Consider the following 22,686-nt stretch of genomic DNA (forward strand, 5'->3'; position numbering starts at 1 on the left):
TCTTAGTTATGGTTCTTAACATGTTTTGATTGGTAAATGAATACCTATTGGGAGAGGCAATGGAAAAGGCATGAGGAATTTGTTGACATTTTATTTATGAAAAAATGAAATATAGGAAAAAGGAAGATGAAAGGTCATAGGTTGCATGTGAGGAGGAAAATTAAGGAAATAGAGGCCTTATTGATAAAAAGGCTTTTGAGTATTAGTTCATAGACGTTTGCTGATTTTTTGGTGGATTTCTCTCTCCATTCTCTCTCTCACACAAACTTAGAGAATTATGGGAGCACTTTAGCATTGGAGGACGGAAGGAAAAGGAAGGACAAGGAAGTAAAGGGAAGCAAAGATCAACCAAAGAAGAGTTGGATCAAGCAGCAACAGTGTGATTACTTGCATGTATCGAGTTGCATGTATGATTTCATTGTTATTTTTGGCATACATGGTACATGCATGTGTGTTTTTGGTTCTCTTGTTGTCATTGGCATGTGTTTTTCTATGTGTGACAATGTCTTTTTAGCCTTGCCTCACCATTTCCAGATAGCCATGATTTGATGGGGTTCTCTTATTTGGGTGAGCTAGATATTCGGATGATTTCAAATTGAGAGGGGTGGTCTTAGAGGAGAAACACAAGGCCTAGGTGTCCTTGGACCAATGAAGGTGGGATTGCAGTAAATCCTGATATTTTTTGCCCTTGTTAGGCCTCAGAATCCTCGACCAGTGGATGGCGGGATATACGGTAAATCCTAGAGGATGGAGCCTTATTGGGCCTAGGAATCCTCGATCGGTGGATGGAGGGATATACAGTAAAGCCAAGAGGTGGATGGAAAAGTTCCTCACGATTTAGGTGGAGAGATCTAGAGGAATCCATGTTTGTATAGGCATAATGATCCCTGGACCGGTATATGGTGGGATTGCGGTAAAGCCTAATAGTGTATATTTCTTGTTTGGGCCTAGGAATCCCTTGGTGGATTGCGGTAAATCTTGAGGAAGCCCTGGCTATTTTTTGTATGTTGCACATTCATGATTGGAATATGGCACAGGGGTGATTGGATGAAAGAAGACAACTCTTCAACCCAATCTATAGTCGGGTGGTATGTGGAAGTCCCTAAATTGGTTGGATTTTGAATATGTTAATGAGAGCTTTTTCCTCTTGTGTTCTATGTGTAAATTTATTTGTTACTATGTGGCCTTAATGTTTGTTCTATAATTGCTATTCTATTGGTTATATGTTGGTTATAAGCATGGTTAATGATATATCTTAGTTATGGTTCTTAACATGTTTTGATTGGTAAATGGATGACTATTGGGAAAGGCAATGAAAAAGGCATGAGGAATTTATTGACATTTTATTTATGAAAAAATTGAAAATAGGAGAAAAGGAAGGTGAAAGGTCACTGGATGCATGTGAGGAGGAAAGTAAAGGAAAATGAAGGACACAGAGACATAATTGATAAAAAGGCTATGAGGATCAGTGCATGGACTTTTAACGGTTTTTGGGTGGATCTATCTCTCCATTCTCTCTCTCACACACTTAGATCATTATGGGAGCACTATAGCATTGAGGGAAGGAAGGCAAAGGAAGGACAAGAAAACAAAGGGAAGCAAAGACCAAGTGAGCAAGACCTGGATCAAGCGGCTACTGTAACAACCCTGGTGAATATTTCATGTAATAAAAGTTAATAGAGGAAAAATAAGAGCACGATTAAGGGACACTTATTCCAATCTCAATGTTGGGAAAATATATCTTAGTGGGCATCACTATATGTGTATTTTGGCTAAGGAAAATTGGCAAAGGCTAAGGCAAAGGCATTTAAAGGAAGAAAGACATTTTTGGCACATTTATTTATGTAAATAAATGAAATTAGGAGAAAAGGAAGGTAAAAGGTCACAAATTACATGTGAGGAAATAAAGGAAAATGAAGAAATTAGAGGCCTCATGCATAAAAAGGCTTATGAGGATCAATCCATGGCTTTTTTTCAAGTTCAAGTTTGAGGATCTCTCATTATTCTTTATCTCTCTCCCACTCTCTTGTTCACTTAGAGTTTTCTTGGAGCACTCTAGTTTTGAGCAAAGGAAAGAAAAGGCAAGCAAGGAAAAAGGAAAGGAAAGAAGGCTCAAGCAATACTTGTAGGTAACCTTTTGTATGTGTGATTTCCTTGCTGGTTTGGACATGCATGAATTTTCATGTTGGTGTATGGTTCTCGTGTCGTTGGTGGCATGGTTTTGTCGGGCTATGACAATAGTTTTCAGCCTATTCTAGACTTTTTCTGGATGCCATGGTATGTTGGGATTATTATTTCGGTTTTGGAACTTTCGAATTGCCCGATGGATTTCGGAATTCGGGGAGGAGGTAGTCTCAAGGTGGATTCCCAAAGGCCTATGAATCCCTTGACTGGTTTTGGCAGGATACAAGGTAAATCCTGAAGGAGTAGTCTTGGTTTAGGGCCTAGTGATCTGGGTTTGGATTGCAGTAAATCCTAAGAGACAAGGAGACAAAAAATTCCTTGAGGATAGTGATGGATTCCAGATGGAATTCCAAGTTTTGTTCAGTTGTGATCGGAGAATCAATTTTTGTGTGATTATGGTTGGATGAGGGTGGAGGTGGTTTAACCTTTGGATTCCCTTGATTGTTCTTGGATTGGTTGTTCTATGAGATCCCACATTCATGCTTGGAATATGGAATGGGGGTGACTGGATGAAAGAGAGATTTGGTTCAGCCATGTCTATGGTCAGATGGTACATGGAAGTCCTAAACCTGGTCAGATTTTCTTATGATTAATAAAAGATAAGTTCTCTTACTTTTGCATTGATTTATATGTGGATTTAATGGATATCATATCTATGATATTTATATGGTCTTATGCTGGTTATAAGCATGGTTGAACAATTGGGTCATGTCATGGTTATTTCATATATTTACTTGTAATTGTTAAATGGATGGATGCAAGACCTAATTGATGATATAGTAGTTCAAGGGAGAAGGATGTGATACTTCTAGTTATGTTTTGTAAGTTGTTTCAATCATTTATGCTCTGTCTTGTATCCTAGACCTGTAGGTTGCACTGATGCCAAGTGTTTGAAAAAATGTCAGTCCTAGTTAGGGAGGCTTAGGCCTAGTCCCGAGGGTGATTTTGATTGATCGACATGGTTATCATTTTTTTAATGATTTCAGAAGGTTAGAACAAGTTCTAGGCAGAGGCTAAGATTATAGGCTAGAAACATGGCTCAAATCTCGGGGCCGTGTTGTGGCCACAAAATTCTTGTGCCGAAACATGGGGGATAACCACCCGATTCGTGCCTTAAGACAAATCCTTTTATGTTTAAAGTGGTGGCTCCTATTGGGGATAATGGGAACAATTTTCCAATGTGGGTTTTAAGATGAGAGTGGGTGGTTCATGAGTGTTTGCAATAGAATAATGATAATTTAAATGACTTATTCTATGATGTAATTCTCTAACTAACTTATTCTAATATAAACCTAGGTATTCCTATGTGGTATGCAATCTACAAAGATATCTGCTTAACATGTGATAATAAAGATTGATCACATTTAAATAGAGATGATAATGTATAAAGATAATTTATTTGACTAAATAGTTAGTAAAATATATTGCATATATGATGAGTTATGTATGAAAGTCACAATTTCAGCTAGTCATCATACAAAAGTGCAATTAACGCTTAACAGAAATAATAAATCTCACACCCAATTCATGAAAGTAAATTTTTGCCACTAATTAAATGTAAACATAATCAATTATACAAGATAATAGTACCATATGTGCGAAGTCATGCTCATTTGACAAATGACATAGAACAACTTCTTTCTTCAAATCAAATTGTCTCCCAAGAATACAATAGTGCATCAACAAAGGAAAGTAGTCTGATATCTAAAGGAAACGATCATGCTCCATAATTTCACCAAAGCATTCACAAAATTACAACAATGCATTCTTTGCAAATGTTTTTGATAAAATTATGGACCCTTCTCTAAATGCATGAGAATGGTATAAATACTATTCTAACTAATGTGCAAAAATAGATTATACAAAATTTGAGGAGGTTTCAAACAACCTTCCTCCTAACTAGGTAACTAACTCCAAAAATAAACAATGGCTAAATGAATAGAGCTAAGAGGATGACTTGCTGTCTGCTAGCTTGTCCTTCAAGTCTCATATATTGGTCATCAGTTGAATTTGAGGAGGTGCCCCAAAATGTGTACTGAGTTGTCCTGTGAAAATCACATCAGTGAGAGGTGGCAACATCCACTGAGTCGTATGAAGGAAACAATTGAGAGTCATAACTTGGCTGTGTGGCTTGATGAGATACTGCCAATACGACTCCTAGTTGGTCCTGGTCAATTTCGTAATTTCCTCCCCTTGAGTCTCCGCCTTTTCTTTCTAGCTTTTATACAAAGCGTTTAAATCGGGCATTTCTTTTAGATTTCCTTCTTTAATCAGGTTGGTGGCAAACAGGTTGTGATTCATCGCCTTAATGGTATTCTTTGATACCTCAAATTCCCTTGCGACTGCTAGCTTGGCTTGTTTGATTCTCACATCCCAATCCGTGAAGAGAATGTCTTTATGAGTTTCCTCAATCTTGGGTAGAATGGATTTCCTTCCATCTTTTGTTTCCCGCCATTCGATGAACTCAGAGATTCTTGTGTTTAAATCGTTAAATTTGGTTCTTTGGTCGATTTCCTTATCTGTCATCTAGTCGCTAGTAGTCAGATATGGAGTCATGTGTGACATATTCTAGCAGAAATACTCTTGCTATTTCACCAGAAGGAATTTAATTCCAGTGCCTCTTTAATAAACTCCTCAGTAGTGGGAACATCCTTGTATCTTTCCATGGCTTATTGCATTTCTTGGAGTTGCATGTTTTTGGCCGATATATCGGCTTCATGGCTTATTTTCTAGACCTCCATGTCTCGCTGCAATTGTGCAAGCTGCTCAGCTTCTTGCTTGTTTACTCTTACTTTCTCTGCTTCGATATGCTGCTCGAGCTGTGCAATCCTCTCCTCGTTTTGCCTTAACAAAGTAGAGACTTCAGTAGCCTTGTCCATAGTGGCCGATGCATATGCTCCTGTGAACTGTGATAGTCTAGTCAAGTTCTCAGCCAGATTGAAAGGAATATCCTTCCAAACAACATCAATCGGCTCATTTCCAGGTGGGAATTCGGGTGTGTCTACCCTTTTCCTTTTTCTCTGCCTTCTTACTACAGCCTTGTGGAGAGGGCTATAGAACACATCAAGTGGAGGTACTTTAGTTACTTTCAAAACAATTTATGATGTGGGCAGAGCAGAGATAATTTCAGTATGCTCAGACGGTGTCGCTTGTTCCTCCATAAGATTGGACTACTCACCGATAGACTTGGGCTTTGTATCCTTATGAACATGCAAAGGATTTTTATATTCCATTGTTTCTTGGGTATTTTTCACTTTGAGAGTGTCTTGAAATTTCTGATTAAACTGATCCCACTCTTGCTCCAAACTACTATCTTTTACCTCTAAACTGATTTCTGTAGTCAAGGTGCTCATTACTTGTTTCTCTACTAACTTCCTGCTAGACTCAGTCGTGTTATCTGCGTCTTGGGGTTTCCCTATGTCTGGTGTCTTCTCAGTATTTACCTGAGAATCTATTCGAGAAATAGGACCTTCACTATCAACAGTGACACTTGTTGTAGGATTATCCTTGGGCTTTAACAAATGCATTGGGATGACTTCGAGCCTTTCATTTTTAAATTCCTGAAATCTTTGAAAATCTTCAGGTTTTAGATTTGCCTTTGACCATTCGAATGCTTGTTCGAAGGATTCGGCCGACTTTAACAAGTCTTCAAAATAATTATCCTCATGGTTGTATGGCTTGAGCTTTACTCTAGTAGTGACATTATATGCCACTTTGTCTGGATAAAATTGCCTCTTAAGCAATGTATGAAGCTTGAGAGCTTCCATATGTGTTGAATCTTTAGTAGCATGAACAAAATTTGCTAAAGCAAAAGAATCGCACTTGACAGGGAAAGAGGGCCATAATGACTTCTTGCCATCTTTGAGAACTTTAGTCAGGCCCTTTCCCATGGTCTGGTAGGCAATATATCTTGCTAATAATTTATAAGAAACATATAAAGGAAGTACATGTGGATCGGTTGTGCTACCAAAAGCCCTAATGTAGGTGAACCATTCTTCAATGAAATATTATTCGATAGTAAACATGTTTGGTGCAGCTTCTTGGAAAAACCTGGGGGCTTTCTTATTGAAAATTATTTTATGCAGGGGCAACACAACAACATGAAATATCTTATAGAAGTGAGGTATATAATGCAATTCCCATAATTTTTTTATGACTGAGATGGATTGGGTAGGGGTCCTGTAAAGTCCATTTCCAACCCATGGTCGGAAATGTCGTGCAAAAATAGATGGCATCTATAATGTAGACACTAAAAGAAAATAGAGGGAGGTTATTTGGAGAGGAGGTTCTATTCTACTGATATTCGGTAATGGTGGCTGCTAGGTTATCAAATATGATGGAGGGCCAATTCATGATATGGGAATTAGCATAGGCATCAATCAGGGGAATCCATTCTATGGGAAACTTAGTATTATTGGGTAACCCATATAATCTACATAACATAGTTGCTACATAGTTGTAGGGGTTGTCCAAAGACGCTATAACATACATACCCGATTTTTCATATTTGAATTTGTTGTCCAACACTCTCCAACCTTGAATTAGCTTGAAGGGGTCTAGGTTCTTCTTTGTGAAGTTTACCACAAATGTGGTGCCGTAGATATCCTGAGGGTAAGGTATGTGGTACATTTTCTTCAAGTCCTCTACTCTGAATGAACTTATGAGCTCCATTCTTGAATTCTTGAATTTCCTATCTTCAATGATGAGGTTTTCGATCACCCACCTAATCATATCCATGTATGGGAGGATTTTAGCTCTTGCTCCTATCCTATGAAGGAAAGAACAATAAGCATCTCTGCATTGAAGTCTTGAAGGCGTTGTTGAGTCAGTTGTTGCTCTTGTGACAATGATTTTAGGACTTTCGTCCTCAAGCCTATTGTATATGACCTCCCAAGCTGTTGTGCCTCTGGCAGCGTCGCAAACTATATCAAAGAAAATAGGAGCCATCTCTGTAAACTCAGATTTAGCAATGGTTTGACTGCTCTGTTTCTGCATCACCTTCCTTAGTGACAAGTCTTTTGTAGCTTGCTTGAAATAGACAATATATATCAGTGCAGAAGGTATCAGGTAATTAAGATTGAAAGCTTCTCTGAAATGACTTTGGATTGAGAGAAAGTTTTAATGAGATACTTGATGTTAACTACCCATAACTTGGAAAATGATTATCCTTCCTCAGGCTACTAAATATTTATTAACTTGTCAATTTGTTCGTTTTGATATTTAAAACGTAATTATTTCACACATTTTACCGCTCTTAATCACACATCACAATCTTTAAATTGATACAGTATAGTGCTACCACAAGCATAAAGCGAAATGCGATTGCGAATATCACAATATCACATTTTGAAAATCGTGAATGGACATTTTAATGGCATAGCTAAATTTCTTGCGAAGTTTGCGAAGTGAAAAACGTGATTGCGAAATGACAAGGTGTTATTTATCGAGTGATTTGTGATTTGCAATGCGGATGTTATCCTTAGTTCATTTTGCAAGGTTTTGCTAGTTATTTTCTTAGAGTTAGGTATTATTATCCTAAGCATAAAAATTCAAAAGGGTCCCCATTTACAACTCTAACCTTAGCCATTGTTCTTTATAAGTAGGGGGACTATTTAATAGTACAACAATTGGTGATTCACTTGGGAGAACGAGTTATCTCTGAATAGTTTTCTGGAATTTCTAAAAACTTTCAAAGTAATTAGAGTTATAAGAATAAATATTACTTGAGTTATTAGGTAAACAACATTTCTCTGGAATCATCGTTACTTGCTCACTCTACTTATTTAATTAATTTACTCTTGTAATGATAAAAATATAAACGTTCACATCAGCCAATAATAAGATTTAAATTAATATAGCAGGTTTCTTCTGCAAATTATTCTTTTGATGTTTACTCATTTATCATAGATAGAGCCTCTGCTACCAATAGGCGTTCATAGCCTTGATAGGGTTATCTTTTAACCAAAAATGATTCATTATCCCATCTTAAGGAATTTTCAATTTTCAAAATGATATTTGCTTTCTTTGAATCTCACTTGGACCTTGTCCCCTTTTTCCTTTTTGAATATAATATTTTTCTTTTCGGTTTCTTAAAAGACATTTTCTAGGCGTGGTAACCTAATAATGACAATGTCATTCACTCATCATAACTAAAATGAACAAGATGGCTCTTGATGAGACCCCTTGTCTTCTGATCGAGGAGATCATTAGCTATTACCCTGTTTGTTATGTAGTATTGGTAATGTTATCACCCCAAGAAACTCTCCTAGGTTGTATATCAGAGATGCTCGGGAACATTACAAACTCAACAAAATGTTGGATAAATGGTGGATGAACGAAAGAAATGTTGCATATTCAAGCCAGACAACCACTTCTACTATGCTTGACCCTAGACATGGGTGAACATCCCAAGACTACAAGGCTTTTAACCACCAATTACTCACAGTTTTAAAGAAAATGTGATGATGGAGAACACTGATCACACCAACAGATGCACAGGACCCTGTGATGGCCAGCTGCAACCAGTTAAAAGGTTTGTAAAGATGTTTTCTAATACAAAGACAGGATGATAGCTCTCTGGCATTAAAAGAACAAAAACTTGCAAACAAATTCAATGATACATGCTAAATACTAACACAGAGGTGGGATGACAGCCCCTCTAATGCTAAACATTAACAACACATGAATAAATGCAAAACAGGTACAGCTTGGAACAAGAAGAACAAGTGGACAATGAGCAATTAATAGCGAAAGAAGGTTGCATTAGCTGAAAATGAAGACCAAACATTGCACGTATCACAGTAGTTACAACCTCCAGAAGTTGAACCTTACCGCAAAATAACACTCATCAATCTATTACATTCTGTCTTCTAAGTATATATGGAGGTTTATTACAAAATATCTCTACTATGCTAAGCGTTGACGTGTCTTAATGGACCACCAACCACATTTACAATCTAAACTGGGCCTCTACTGCAGTTTGAGATTTTAATGGACAAAATCGGCCTTTTTAGATAGTCTGATGTCCTTCTCTGGAAGTTGGAGTGAATTATGGATTAAATTCCATGCCTGATAAATGCTCTTCATAGCTTAAGGTCGTCCTGTTTGTCCTTCGGGTGTACACTGCATTGAACACAGTAGTTGAAGCTTTAATTGTGTAGAGAGCAGGTAGATCGTCACCTTCATCCTTCGGGTGAATAATATGGTTCAGAGCCACGAAAACAATATTGATGCATGAGTGGGTCGGGATTAAATGACAGCCGTCGGATTGCACGAATGAACAACGCAGATTGGACTACAGAGGCAATCGGAAGACAATAGAATCAGATGAATGAGTGTGGGTCGTTGAATCGTTGTCAGTCAGATCCAACGGCTATCAGGCGGTGGAGGTGATAGACATTTAACGAGCAGGAGGATGGCGGTATAAAGGGTGGGCGGTATTCCTCGCACCAACTATGGGAATGGGTGGTTTACGTACAGGGTGGGTGTGATCGAATAAGGTTGCGACGCGTGGCAAGAAGGTCTGGAGGGAAACCGCCTTCCTCAAGGGCTATCGCGTGCACGTCTTGTGGGGAGAGGGCTAGCGAATGGCATTGGATTATCAAACACAGGATCGGATGGCTGACGATTAACGCACATGTTTGTTGAATGATGTGACAGGTACGGGCCCGCTGAGTTATATAATTTTTTATTATATGTGCGGCTATAATGGATTAAAACATTAGAGCTAGGGTTAAAATAAAAAATAGATTAATATGGGTTTATAAAGGGTTATCGGGGTTTTATAGATTTATAAACCAAAACGCATGGGAGCCCGGGGAACAAGGGTTTATAGAGAGATTTTAGCGGAAAACGGAGGAATGGGGAGTTAAAGAATGTAAGCAGGGTTTAAGTAAATATGGGTTTACACAAGGTTTAAGAAGAAAACAGAGATTAAGGGGTAATGCAGGAGAATAAGGAGAATGAAGGGGAAGAAGAAATCTGCTGCTTTGAACCTCTTGAAAGCACAACCAGCACTGCCAAACCTACTTTTTGCCCATCAAATGCTGCAAACTATAGTAGAGCTAACACTGGCTCCTTCTGGGGATGAGATCCTCCCTGTGAGGTCTCAAGAACCTACAGACCAATGCCTTCATGCAAAACTAGATTTAAAATGTATGCCTAGTATCCATTGGGCAAGGATAATTTTAGGGGCGAATGTTCGCCCTTTGGCGAAATTAAGGGGTTTTAAATTTTTAGTGGGCGAATATTTTGTATCATAGTACATTTTTACAAATCACCTCAAATAGCCCACCTTATTTTAAGGGAGAGGGTAAAAAAGGTAAATTTAGCCCATGAAATTAGGACATACAACCTTCCATTGGCCCATTTTCAAGAATAGGTTTTATTGAAGTGAATCCATTCGCCCATTTTCAAGAATAGATTTTATTTAAGTGAATCCTATGGGTCAAATACCATATTTATAAAAGAGGTATGGTAAATTAATAAAAATATAAATAAATGAGAGGTATGGTAAATAAATAAAACATTTTTTATATTTACTCCATAAGTCACCTTATATACATGTAAAGGTGTAAACAAATAAAAATATAAGTAAAGTGGAGGTATGGTAAATAAATAAAACATCTTTTTATAAAACATTTTTTATATTTACTCCATAAGTCACCTTATACATGTAAGGGTGTAAACAAATAAAAATATAAGTAAAGTGGAGGCATGGTAAATAAATAAAACATCTTTTTATACTTACTCAAAAGGTATGGTAACTAAATAAAAATATAAATAAACTAGACGTATTGTAAATAAATAAAACCTCTTTTTATATTTAGTCCATAACGCTCGTTCTATTTATGAAGGCTCAAGAAAGAGGTTTTATTTAAGTGAATCCTATGGGCCAAATACCATATTTGTAAAAGAGGTATGGTAAATTAATAAACCTCTTTTTATATTTAGTCTATAACCCTCGTTCTATTTATGAAGGCTCAAGAAAGAGGTCTTATTTAAGTGAATCCTATGGGCAAAATACCATATTTGTAAAAGAGGTATGGTAAATTAATAAAAATATAAATAAACGAGAGGTATGGTAAACAAATAAAACATTTTTTTATATTTACTCCATAAGTCACCTTATATCTTATAATTACCAACACTAAAAAAATGGGTTATATTTGGGTGAAACCTATTGCCAAAATACTATGGGACAAATACCATGGACTAGATTGTTATTAATGCCATGCAAAAAACCATTATTAACCATAATATTAGAATTAATAAAAATAAAAATGGCACATGGTATTAACCCATGGTATTCACCAAAATGGCACATGGTATTGACCCATGGTATTCACCTGGAATGTAGCATATTTAAATGGGGGAATTAAACCAGCATGTAGCCTATGCTAAGATTCACTAGGACTTTACAAAGTTTTATTATTTAGTGAAAGACTTGCCAAGATCTTACAAGATTTTATAATTGAGTAAAATATTCGCCATGCCTGTTGAGAGATTCGCCAAAAAATTATATATACATATTATATTATTGATAAAATCGCCTTCCATTTTTCCTATATACCATGGAGATTCACCCATTTATTATATTTATAAATTTAGGGGGGTTCTTAAAATTTTCCCTGCCATTGGGCATGGAGTCAAACCAGGTCTTCACTAAAAACTAGAAAAGAAACTGCTTACAATCATTAAGGCCTGAAAACTTAAAACTTCAAAAACTGCCCATCAGCTGGGCCACCAAAATTGTCGCCTATCATTCGGTTCATCATAGATCAGAAAGACATGATTTATTTGATCCTCTACCTCAAAGAGTTTAGGAGATTTGACCTTGATGGGTAGATAGGGATCAAATTTCATTTCCCTTCTATGTGCTCTCCTCCTTGGATGTTCTTCATGGGAGCCTTTGTACACCTGCTGCATAATCATGATTGTTGTGTACCTCTCTGTGTCTTTTGTGGTCTGCACAACTAATATGGATGGTGCAACATTATATTCTTGTGCAGGGGGCACAGAGACATTATCTTCTCCTTCATTTTTCTTGAAACAGTCCACATCTAAGTAGGATTTCCAAGACTGTACATCCTCTTCCTCCTTTATTTGAAAAGCTTCCCTTTCAATCTGTGTAGAGGCCACCTGAGCAGGCTTCAGAAAATCAAAACTGAGGTGATCAGTCTCAGCCTCAAGCATTGAGATATTTCCTACCTCAGTGTTCAAAGGGAAAATTTGAGGGATGTTTACTTGAGCAGACAGAGGGACAAAAGATGATGGGGAGTTTTCTCCTCCCTTCATGATCATTGTGCTAGGAATAGTAGCAGGCTGGAAAATTGGCAGACTTGCATAGCCATGTGAAGATGAGTTGGCTTCGAGCATAGATTCTCAAAGGAAGAAGGGATCTGCTGTTGGCTGCTGCTGTTGCTCAACTTGTTGTTCTGCAGCTACAACAATTTGCTGAGCAGTGCCTTTAGATAATGCTTCTTCAAAAGCAGCTCTGGTTAGGAAGGGGGCACCGTCCAAACCATGGACCTCCTCCTCATGCTGCACTTCTTCCATGACTGAATTCTGCAAAAGGGTCTTGACCCCTTTATCTTCATTTGTATTTTTATTTCTTTGCAGAATCTGTAAATGCTCATTTGCTCCTCTATGTGGATTTGGAGTCGGAAGAAAAAAGGAACAATGAGCTCCTTCTTCTTCAAAATGCTACTTAGCTTTTAACTTGGAAACTTCAGAGGTCAATAGCTCTATCATCCTAGCCAATTTATCTATCTCAGGATCTAAGGATGATGAGGACTCTCCTTCCTGACTACTCCTCTCGGCATCACCTTCGAGTCTCTCTGCAGCAATAATGTTTGCTTCTACTTCAAAGGCCGCAGATTGCATATCAGCCAAAGAAGCAGATCTCCTTTCTCTTAACAACAAGCAGAATTGAGAATCAAAATCATTATCATAAGTGAGCATAGCAGAAGCAGGGGTAGGTCTTACTTCAGCTGGAATTCTGCTGTGCATATGATTAAATCTGATGTTGAAATCTGATAGCAGCTCACCATCTTCTCTTGCAAGTTCCCAAATTTATTATGATAAAAGAGCAGATATTTTTTATTCCCCTAGTGCTTTAAGAACACATCATCTACGGCCTCAATGTCTACAATAGACCTAGGGGGTAAATTTCTGAACCATTTTATAGCTTCCCCATCTAGGTTTTGAACAAAAACCCTCATCCAGACATCCTCTTCATTAATATCTATATTATGAGCATAACAATAAAAAGATTCGAGGTGCTCTTCTGCTGATATTCCTTCTACACCAGTAAACTTAGGCATATATTCTTGATAATCTCATGCAGGCATGGCATTCAAAGGGACAGGCAAGACCAGGGGTCCATACCTAGCAGCAACTATTCGTTCTATCTTTGTAAGGGCTTGCTGACCTGCCATGGCTGAGATATATGAAAGGGATATTGGTGGACTGAGTGGAATGAATCAATGAAAAGAATGACAACAACAGAGGAATACGATGGACACCATGGGTGCTTTCTTTTTCTTCGAACTGGAATTTGAAGGGAAATGAATGACTGAGGAGCTGAATGAATCTTTGAAGGTATTTCTACGTTGGCAGAGATACATAAAATTTCCAAGGCTTACTTGATCCTAATGCTCCTTACTGCGATATTTTCTTCTGTTGAACGATCTTCTCAGGATCAGGCACTAGTTTAGCTTATGGTTTCTAAGGATTTCTCCGAGCATACCTCACCAGCTACATCAGAACTTCAATGTGGAGTCGCCAAAGGTTGGTCTTCCTCCAGTGGAGTCACCAGATAGATGATTACAACCAAAAACTGTGTTCAAACCTTGTCTATCATCAAGGCTTGAAGCTGTGTCGTTCTCCCAGGGAAGCTGAGCTTCAATTCTCCTCTCCACGGCAACGACGCTAATTAATGTTATCACCCCAAGAAACTCTCCTAGGTTGTATATCAGATATGCTTGGGAACATTACAAACTCAACACAATGTTGGATAAATGGTGGATGAATGAAAGAAATGCTACATATTCAGGCCAGACAACCACTTCTACTGTGCTTGACCCTAGACATGGGTGAACACCCCCAGACTACAAGGCTTTCAACCACCAATTACTCACAGTTTTAAAGAAAATGTGATGATGGAGAACATTGATCACACCAGTAGATGCACAGGACCCTGTGATGGCCAACTGCGACCAGTTAAAAGGTCTGTAAATCTGTTTTCTAATACAAAGACAAGATGATATCACTCTGGCATTAAAATAATAGAAACCTGCAAACAAATTCAATGATACATGCTAAATCCTAACACAAAGGTGGGATGACAACCCCTCTAATGCTAAACATTAACAGCACATGAATAAATGCAAAACAAGCATAGCCTAGAACAAGAATAAGAAGTGGATAGTGAGCAATTAATAGGAAAAGAAGGTTGCATTAGACGAAAATGACGGCCAGACGCTACAGGTATCACAACAGTTACAACCTCCAGAAGTTGAACCTTACAGAAAAATAACACTCATCAATCTATTACATTCTATCTTCTGAGTATATATGGAGGTTGATTACAAAATATCTCTGCTATGCTAAGCATGGAGATGTCTTAATGGACCACGAACCACATTTACAATCTGAACTGGGCCTCTGCTGCAGTATGAGATTTTAATGGACAAAATCGGCCTTTTTAGATAGTATGATGTCCTTCTCTGGTAGTTGGAATGAATTATGGATTAAATTCCACGCCTGATAAATGCTCTTCACAGCTCGAGGTCGTCTTGTTTGTCCTTCGGGTGTACACTGCATTGAACACAGTAGTTGAAGCTTTAATTGTGCAGAGAGTAGGTAGATCGTCGCCTTCATCCTTTGGGTGAATACTATGGTTTAGAGGCACGAAAACAATATTGATGCATGAGTGGGTTGGGATTAAACGACGGCCGTCAGATTGCACAAATGAATAGCGCAGATTGGACTACAGAGGCCATTGGAAGACAACGAAATCGGATGAATGAGTGTGGGCCGTAGAATCGTTGTCGGGCAGATCCGACGGTGGAGGTGACCGACATTTAATGAGCGGGAGGATGGCGGTATAACGGGCTGGCAGTATTCCCTGCACCGACTACGGGAATGGGCGGTTTACGTACAGGGCGGGCGTGATCGAATAAGGTTGCGACGTGTGGCAAGTAGGTCCCGGGGGAAACCGCCTTCCCTGCGGTCTATCGCGTGCGCGGCTTGTGGGGAGAGGGCTAGCGAGTGGCATTGGATTATCAAGTAGAGGATCGAATGACTGACTATTAATGCACATGTTTGTTGAACGATGTGACAGGTATGGCCCGCCTAGTTATATAATTTTTTATTATATGCACGGCTATAATGGATTAAAACATTAGATCCAGGGTTAAAATAAAAAATAGATTAATATGGGTTTATAAAGGGTTATCGGGGTTTTATAGAGTTATAAACCAAAACGCGTGGGAGCCCGAGGAACAAGGGTTTATAGAGAGATTTTAGTAGAAAATGGAGGAATGGGGAGTTAAAGAATGTAAGCGGGGTTTAAGTAAATATGGGTTTACACAAGGTTTAAGAAGAAAACAGAGATTAAGGGGTAATGAGGGAGAATAAGGAGAATGAAGGGGAAGAAGAAATCCACTATTGCGAACCTCTTGAAAGCACAACTAGTGCTGCCAAACCTGCTTTTTTACCATCAAATGCTGCAAACTGTAGCAGAGCTAATAGGTAATATCAGTTTATTCATTTCCATATGAACATGGTAAACAAGCTCGTAATGAGACTTTTTACCTTCTAAGTTTTATATATTTTAGAATTACACTCTGAAAAAGGAAAAATTTATTGGATGGGGTGAATCATTGGTTCTTTTAAGAATTATGGGTGATAATGATAGAGTTTTTTAAGATACTCATCTCAAGAAAGTCCTTATTAGGTTAAAGATTCTTTTCTTGATTGATAACAAAACATTCATAATCTATAAAGATAAGAGTTTGTTCATAGAATAAATGTTTTAAGAAAGATCAAGTTTTTCCAAAGAAATCAAGTTTACTTTAGTACTCAGATTCCCTAATTATTTCTTTTAACTCTTTCTTACTTATAAAAGCGAAAAACAAAAATATTATCAAAGATTTTATTTTGAAAATCCAAAAGCAAATACTAGTTAACCATTATTTTCCTAAGAATCCTAAAAGCAATATGTTACAAAATTGGAAGAGGTTATCTCTTAAGAAAAGCATTTTTTCAAAATTTTCCCATTAACGAGCAAAGAATCCTTCTTACCTAACAAGTCTTGTAAAAGAAATGTTGATTGTCCAATTTTTTCAATGATTTGAAAAGGGCCAAGCCATAGTCTTTGGAATTTGGTATGTCTACCTTTTTCCTCATGTGTTTTGTCCCATTTCAAAACCAATTCACCTACTTCAAGAGTTTTTTGAATGGCAGAAGCTATATCAAAAGAAGCTTTGACTAATTGTTGATGATGGAAGTGGGTTGCTTTAGCCTTTTCTCATTCCTCTTCAAGCTTGAGAATCTAAAACTGTGTAGCCTGGAGAGAAGAAGAAGGGTTTTCATCGATGAATTTTACTAGAGCAAGAGATGGGATTTATATGTTTGTGGGAAGAACAACTTCTTTTCCATAAACTAAAGCAAAAGGAGAAGAACCAATAGAGGTGTTCTGAGTAATTATGTCTGCCCATAGAGCAAATGTTAATGCTTTGTGCCAATTCCTGTGATTTTGATCAATAGTCCTTTTGATAATTCTGATTAGGTTCTTGTTTGTTGATTCTTCTAATCCATTACCCGTGGATAATAATTGGCTGAATATTTCAACTTGAAACCTCGATTTAGAGCAAATTCCACCATTGTATTGCCAGAAAAGTAAGATGCATTGTCAAACATTAAAGCTGAGGGTAATCCAAACCTGGTAATTATGTACTGATCAATGAAGTCTGTGATGATTTTTGTGTTAGCTATCTTTAATGGGACAACTTCTACCCACTTTGTAAAATAATCAGTAGCTGTAAGGATGTACCTATGTTGTTTGGAAGAGTTAGGAGAAAACTCACCAATTATGTATAATCCCCATTATTCAAATGGTTGTTGGATGTTAACTGGTTGTAAAGAGAATATTGTCTTTAGTTCTCTTCTAGATTTGGTTTGACAAGTTTTACACTTTCTTGCATATTCATGTGCATCTTTAAATACTGTTGGCCAATAATATTCGGCATGCAGGATTTTGTGAGATGTGGTATTTCCCCCGAAATGTCCTCCAGTTGGTCCATCATGTAATTCTTGCATGACCTTTTCGGCTTCAGGTTTCTCCAGGAATATTTGCAATACTGAATCATAATTTTTTCTAAACAATACATCATTGAATAGTTCATACTGATTTGATTTCAATCTTAAAGCTTGCTTTGTTTTACAATTAGGATGCATAGGAGCATATTCGTTTTTTAGATAAATTTTCAAATCAACATATTATGATTTCGTGTCATTGAGGCTTACCTCTGATATTTTCACTTCATTACCTTGATCTTCTTCTGGTGGTAACTGGGAAGTTCCTGTTAACATCCTGCAAAAACCTTGGTCCCTGACAATTTTAGTTGGACGGATTTCTACATCATATTCTTGAAGTGCAGTAACCCAATTAACTCTTTTCTCCCCTACTTATCTTTGGATTAATAATTGTCTTACTGTAGGGTAGGGTACAACTATCTTTGTATGGGATTTAAGAAGAAAAGGCCTGAAATGTTTCAAAGTTTTAAAAATAGGAAATTCTTGTTTCTTGACAGTTGAATAATTTAATTTGGCACCTTGCAAGTTAGAATTGAAAAAAAAGATGGGTGCCTTGATATTTTCATTGTTCAGCTGTGTCAAAACTGTTGCATATGATGTATCAGATGAAAAAGTATATAATACAAAAGGTTTGAGAAAGAAAGGGGTTTTCGATGAAGGAGCATTAATAATGTATTTTTTTTATCAACTCAAATGACTCTCTTTCATCCTTGTTTCGTCTGAAAACTGCGTTTTTTCTTATCATTACTTAAAGGGGTAGGACAATTTGTGAAAAATATAGAATAAATCTTTTTACAAAATTTATTTGGCCTAGGAATGATTGCATGGTTTTTTTGTTTTGTGGGAGGGGAATCTTTTCGATCTCTTGGACTCTATCAGGATCAATGTAAATTCCTTTCTTGGACACTATAAATGCAAGGATTTTGCCTTCTGGTAAAGAAAAACAAGTTTTTTGGGATTTAAGGAAATGCCATATTTCTTGCATCTTTCGAAAATGTGCTTCAGGTCGCTTAAATTATTGTTCCTATACTTAGAATAGACTTTGACATCATCCAAGTAAATAACAAATGATTTATTAATTAGACCTTTGAAGGAAATGTCCATAGCACGTTTAAATGTGGCACCAACATTAATGAATCTGAAAGGCATCTTCTGATAGGCATTTGTTCCCTACTTGGTCCTGAATTTTCTCTTAAATTTTTCATCTGGATGCACAAGAATTTGATTATATCCTGAGAATCCATCTAGAAAAGACATTAATTCGGAACCTGCAACTGATTGCAATATCTATTCCATAGTAGGCAAGGGAAAATTATCTTTTTGACAAGCTTTATTCAGGTTTCTAAAACCAATACAAATCCTAATATCACCATTATTTTTCCTTATGGGTGCTATATTTGATACCCACTTAGAATGTCTAATAGGGAATATTATTTTGGCCTTCAGAAGCTTGTTCAATTCAGATTTGATTTGACTCTCATGTTTTGGGTGAATTTTGTGAAGCTTCTGTTGAACTTCTTTTTCATTCGAATTCATAGGTATGGTATGTTGAATTACAAAGGTATCATAGGTCTTGAGATTTGCGTAATCCTAGGAAAAGACACCTTTGTATGTTTTTAACAACCTAATGAATGATATTCTTTCTTCAGATGATAGGCCAAGACCTAGGTTGACATTTTGAGGTTTTTCAGTTGACCCTAGGTTTACTACTTCAAATCTCAAAGTAGAACTTTGAGTTTTGGAGTTGGTAATTTTCTTGAACCTATCCTTTAGATCATAGAGATCTTCCATCTTAACTATAGACTTTGGGATTGGGTTTTGATCATGATTATGTTTGATTTCTAGATCATGCTCATGTTCATCTATGATCTGTTCTTCATACGACCCTTCTGATGTAAGGACATTAACTATATCCACATCATTGTTAAATACTCTCCAATTTGTTACATTGTCAGGAATAGATGGCCTAAATAATAACTCTATTGAAAATATATCTAGAGTAAAGTCTTCTGAGGGTATAAGCTTGGATGCCACATTAGCAAGTAAGTCAGCACTTCCGTTTTGCAGTTTATGGACTGAAGAAATGTTAAAAGCAGAAAAATGAGAAGTCAAATTTTGGGCTAACGATTGATAATGTTTAAGGTGCCTAGAGACACAATGAATTGTATTTCTCACCTATTTCATAATTATTTTAGAATCACCATAGACTTGTAGGTATTTTACATTAAGACCGATAGCTTTATACATTCATAGGATCAGTGCTTCATATTCAACGATATTATTAGTGCACTAGAATTCAATTCTGCAAGCTAGCATGGTTTTCTCTCCTTGCAGATTGATCAAAATGCATCCTACGCCTGCGGTGTCTTTAGATTTAGAACCACCAAAATAGAGAGTCTAGAACAGAGAATGTTATGAAACCAGCTCACAAAAAGATAGAAAAGAGAGATCAACGCCTTAGAATTTAGCCTCTTCGAGGGGGAAACCTCCTTTTACATTACACAAATGAACAATTCTTGGATGATTCAAATGACAAAACCTCATTTCTATATATAGGAGTCTAAGGAGTCACAATATAACCCAGCCAACCTAACAATAATAATATAAAGCCACAAAAATAACAATAGAGGGATTCTATGGGGCACAATAATAAAAATATGGGGGAAATAGGGGCACAACAATATTAATAAGGGATACAAATACAATAGTAATGGGGTAATCAGTAGTATTATAGGGACCCAACATGCCCCTCTCCTTCAAAAAAGTGTTGTCCTCAATGCTTGAGTAGTTCTGGATGCTTCTGTATAAAATTCTCATCGTCCCATGTGGAATCTTTAGCAGATAAGTTCTTCCACTTGATAAGATACTCTGAAATTGATCGATTTGTAACTATTGAGTTCTTGTTTCTGTGACTGCTTCTGGTTCCAATATAATTTTTCCTTCCTCGTCAAGTTTTGGCAATATTGTTTGAACTGGGAGCTTGTCGCCTATAACCTTCTTTAAACGTGAAACATGGAAAACTGGGTGCAATCGAGAAGTTGCAGGAAGCTCCAATTTGTATGCCATAGTACCAATCTTTTACAACACCTTGTACGAACCATAATACTTTGGTGATAATTTATTATCCTTCTTAGCTTGCTTGAGGGACATTTACTTATATGGTTGTAGCCATAGGAATACCCAATCACCTACATCAAAACTTCTTTCGCTGCGATGTTGATCTACCTGTTGTTTCATTCTATTCTGTGCCAACCGAGGTTATCCTTTAAGAGTTGGAGGACTTGTTGTTGATGTTCGATGTGATGTTCCACTGCTTGAACCTTAGAATTTTCTCTTAAATATGATGTGATGGATGGTGGCTGATATCCATAAAGTGCCATAAATGAGGTCATTTTTGTTGCTGTATGGAAGGAAGTGTTATACCACCATTCAGCTAGAGGCAACCATTTGACCCATTGCATCTGTTTATCAGATACAAAGCAATGAAGATATCCTTCCAAAAATTTGTTTACTATCTTAGTTTTCCCATCATATTGAGGATGATAAGACGAGCTATGAGCTAACTGAGTACCAAGACAAGAAAATAATTCTGTCCAAAAATTTCCAGTGAAAATGGGATCTTTATCACTTACAATAATCTTTGGGTTTCCATGTAGCTTTTGAATTGTTTCCATAAATGCAATAGAAACTGTATTGGATTTAAATGGATGTGATAATGCACAAAAGTGTGCATACTTGGTAAGTCTGTCAACTACCACCATGTTGACACTCTTTCCCTCAGACTTGGGTAAACCTGTGATAAAATGCATTGAAACCTCCTCTCAACATTGGCTTGGAATGGATAAAGGTTGTAATAGACCCGGTGTCTTAATTGTTTCAACTTTATTTTTTTGGCAAACCAAACATTCTACCACAAACTTTTGAATATATGATTTAAGGCCCTCCCAAAAAAATTCCTTCTTAACCCTGTGGTAATTTTTTAAAAATCCTGAGTACCCTCCTAAGGGAGAAGTGTGCAATTCCATAAGAATCTTTTGTTTTAGCTGGGAATTCTTACAGAGGTATAAGCGATCTTTATACCATAACAAATCATTTTGCCAGCTAAATGTATCAGACGTACTGGAGTCTTGTTGTAACTTTCGAATAAGTGCCCACACTTCTTTGTCATTCTTCCATTCCTCCCTTGCTTCGTTTATCCAATCTGGTTGGATAATAGAAATGGCACACAACAATGCTTCCACATCCTCATCCTTTATTGAGAGTGTATCTGCCACGACATTTTGCTTCCCTTTTTTTTAGATGATGTCAAAGTCATAACCCAACATCTTTGTGACCCACTTTTGTTGCTCTTCAGAGGATAATCTTTGTTCTAAAAAGTATTTAAGGCTATCATGATCCGTTTTTACCTTGAAGTGCCTTCCCATTAATTAGGGTCTCCATTTCTTAAGTGCATGGAGTATTGCCAACATTTCCTTCTCATAAATAGCTTTGTGTAAAAACTTTCCCTTGATTGGACGACTTTCAAAAGCAATGGGTCTTTTATCTTGCATTAAAACAGCACCAATTCCATTTCCTGAAGCATCACATTCCACAATAAGGGTTTTTGTGAAGTCTGGTGTAGCTAAGACCGGTGCTTGGCACATTGCCTCTTTAAGATGCTCGAAGGCCTTTGTTGCTTTTGGAGTCCATGAAAATGCATCTTTCTTCAATAATGTTGTTAGAGGTGCTGCTATTCTCCCATAATTCTTAACAAACTTGTGATAATACCCTGTCAACCCGAGAAATCCTCGGAGATGCTTTATGGATGTGGGGACTTTCCATTCCTTAATGGCTTTAATTTTTCTAGGGTCTACCTTAACTCCTTCATGAGATACAATATGACCCAGATATTCCACCTCTTGTACTCCAAAGAAACATTTGGATCTTTTTGCATATAATTGTTTCTCCTCCAATAGTTGTAGCACCCTGTCAACATGATCCTTCCAAGACTTGTTGTAGATTAGTATATCATCAAAAAATACTAACACAAATTTTCTAAGGAATGGTTTGAAAATGGAATTCATCAAACCTTGAAATGTTGAAGGTGCATTGGTAAGGCCAAAAGGCATGACCAAAAGTTCATAATGACCCTCATGAGTTCTAAATGTTGTTTTCGAAATGTCTTTAGTCTTCATTCTAATT

The sequence above is a fragment of the Pinus tabuliformis genome, chromosome X (assembly GCF_031772625.1).
Source record: "Pinus tabuliformis cultivar Carrire ecotype Pingquan chromosome X, CPIR1, whole genome shotgun sequence".
Classification (NCBI taxonomy): Eukaryota; Viridiplantae; Streptophyta; class Pinopsida; order Pinales; family Pinaceae; genus Pinus; species Pinus tabuliformis.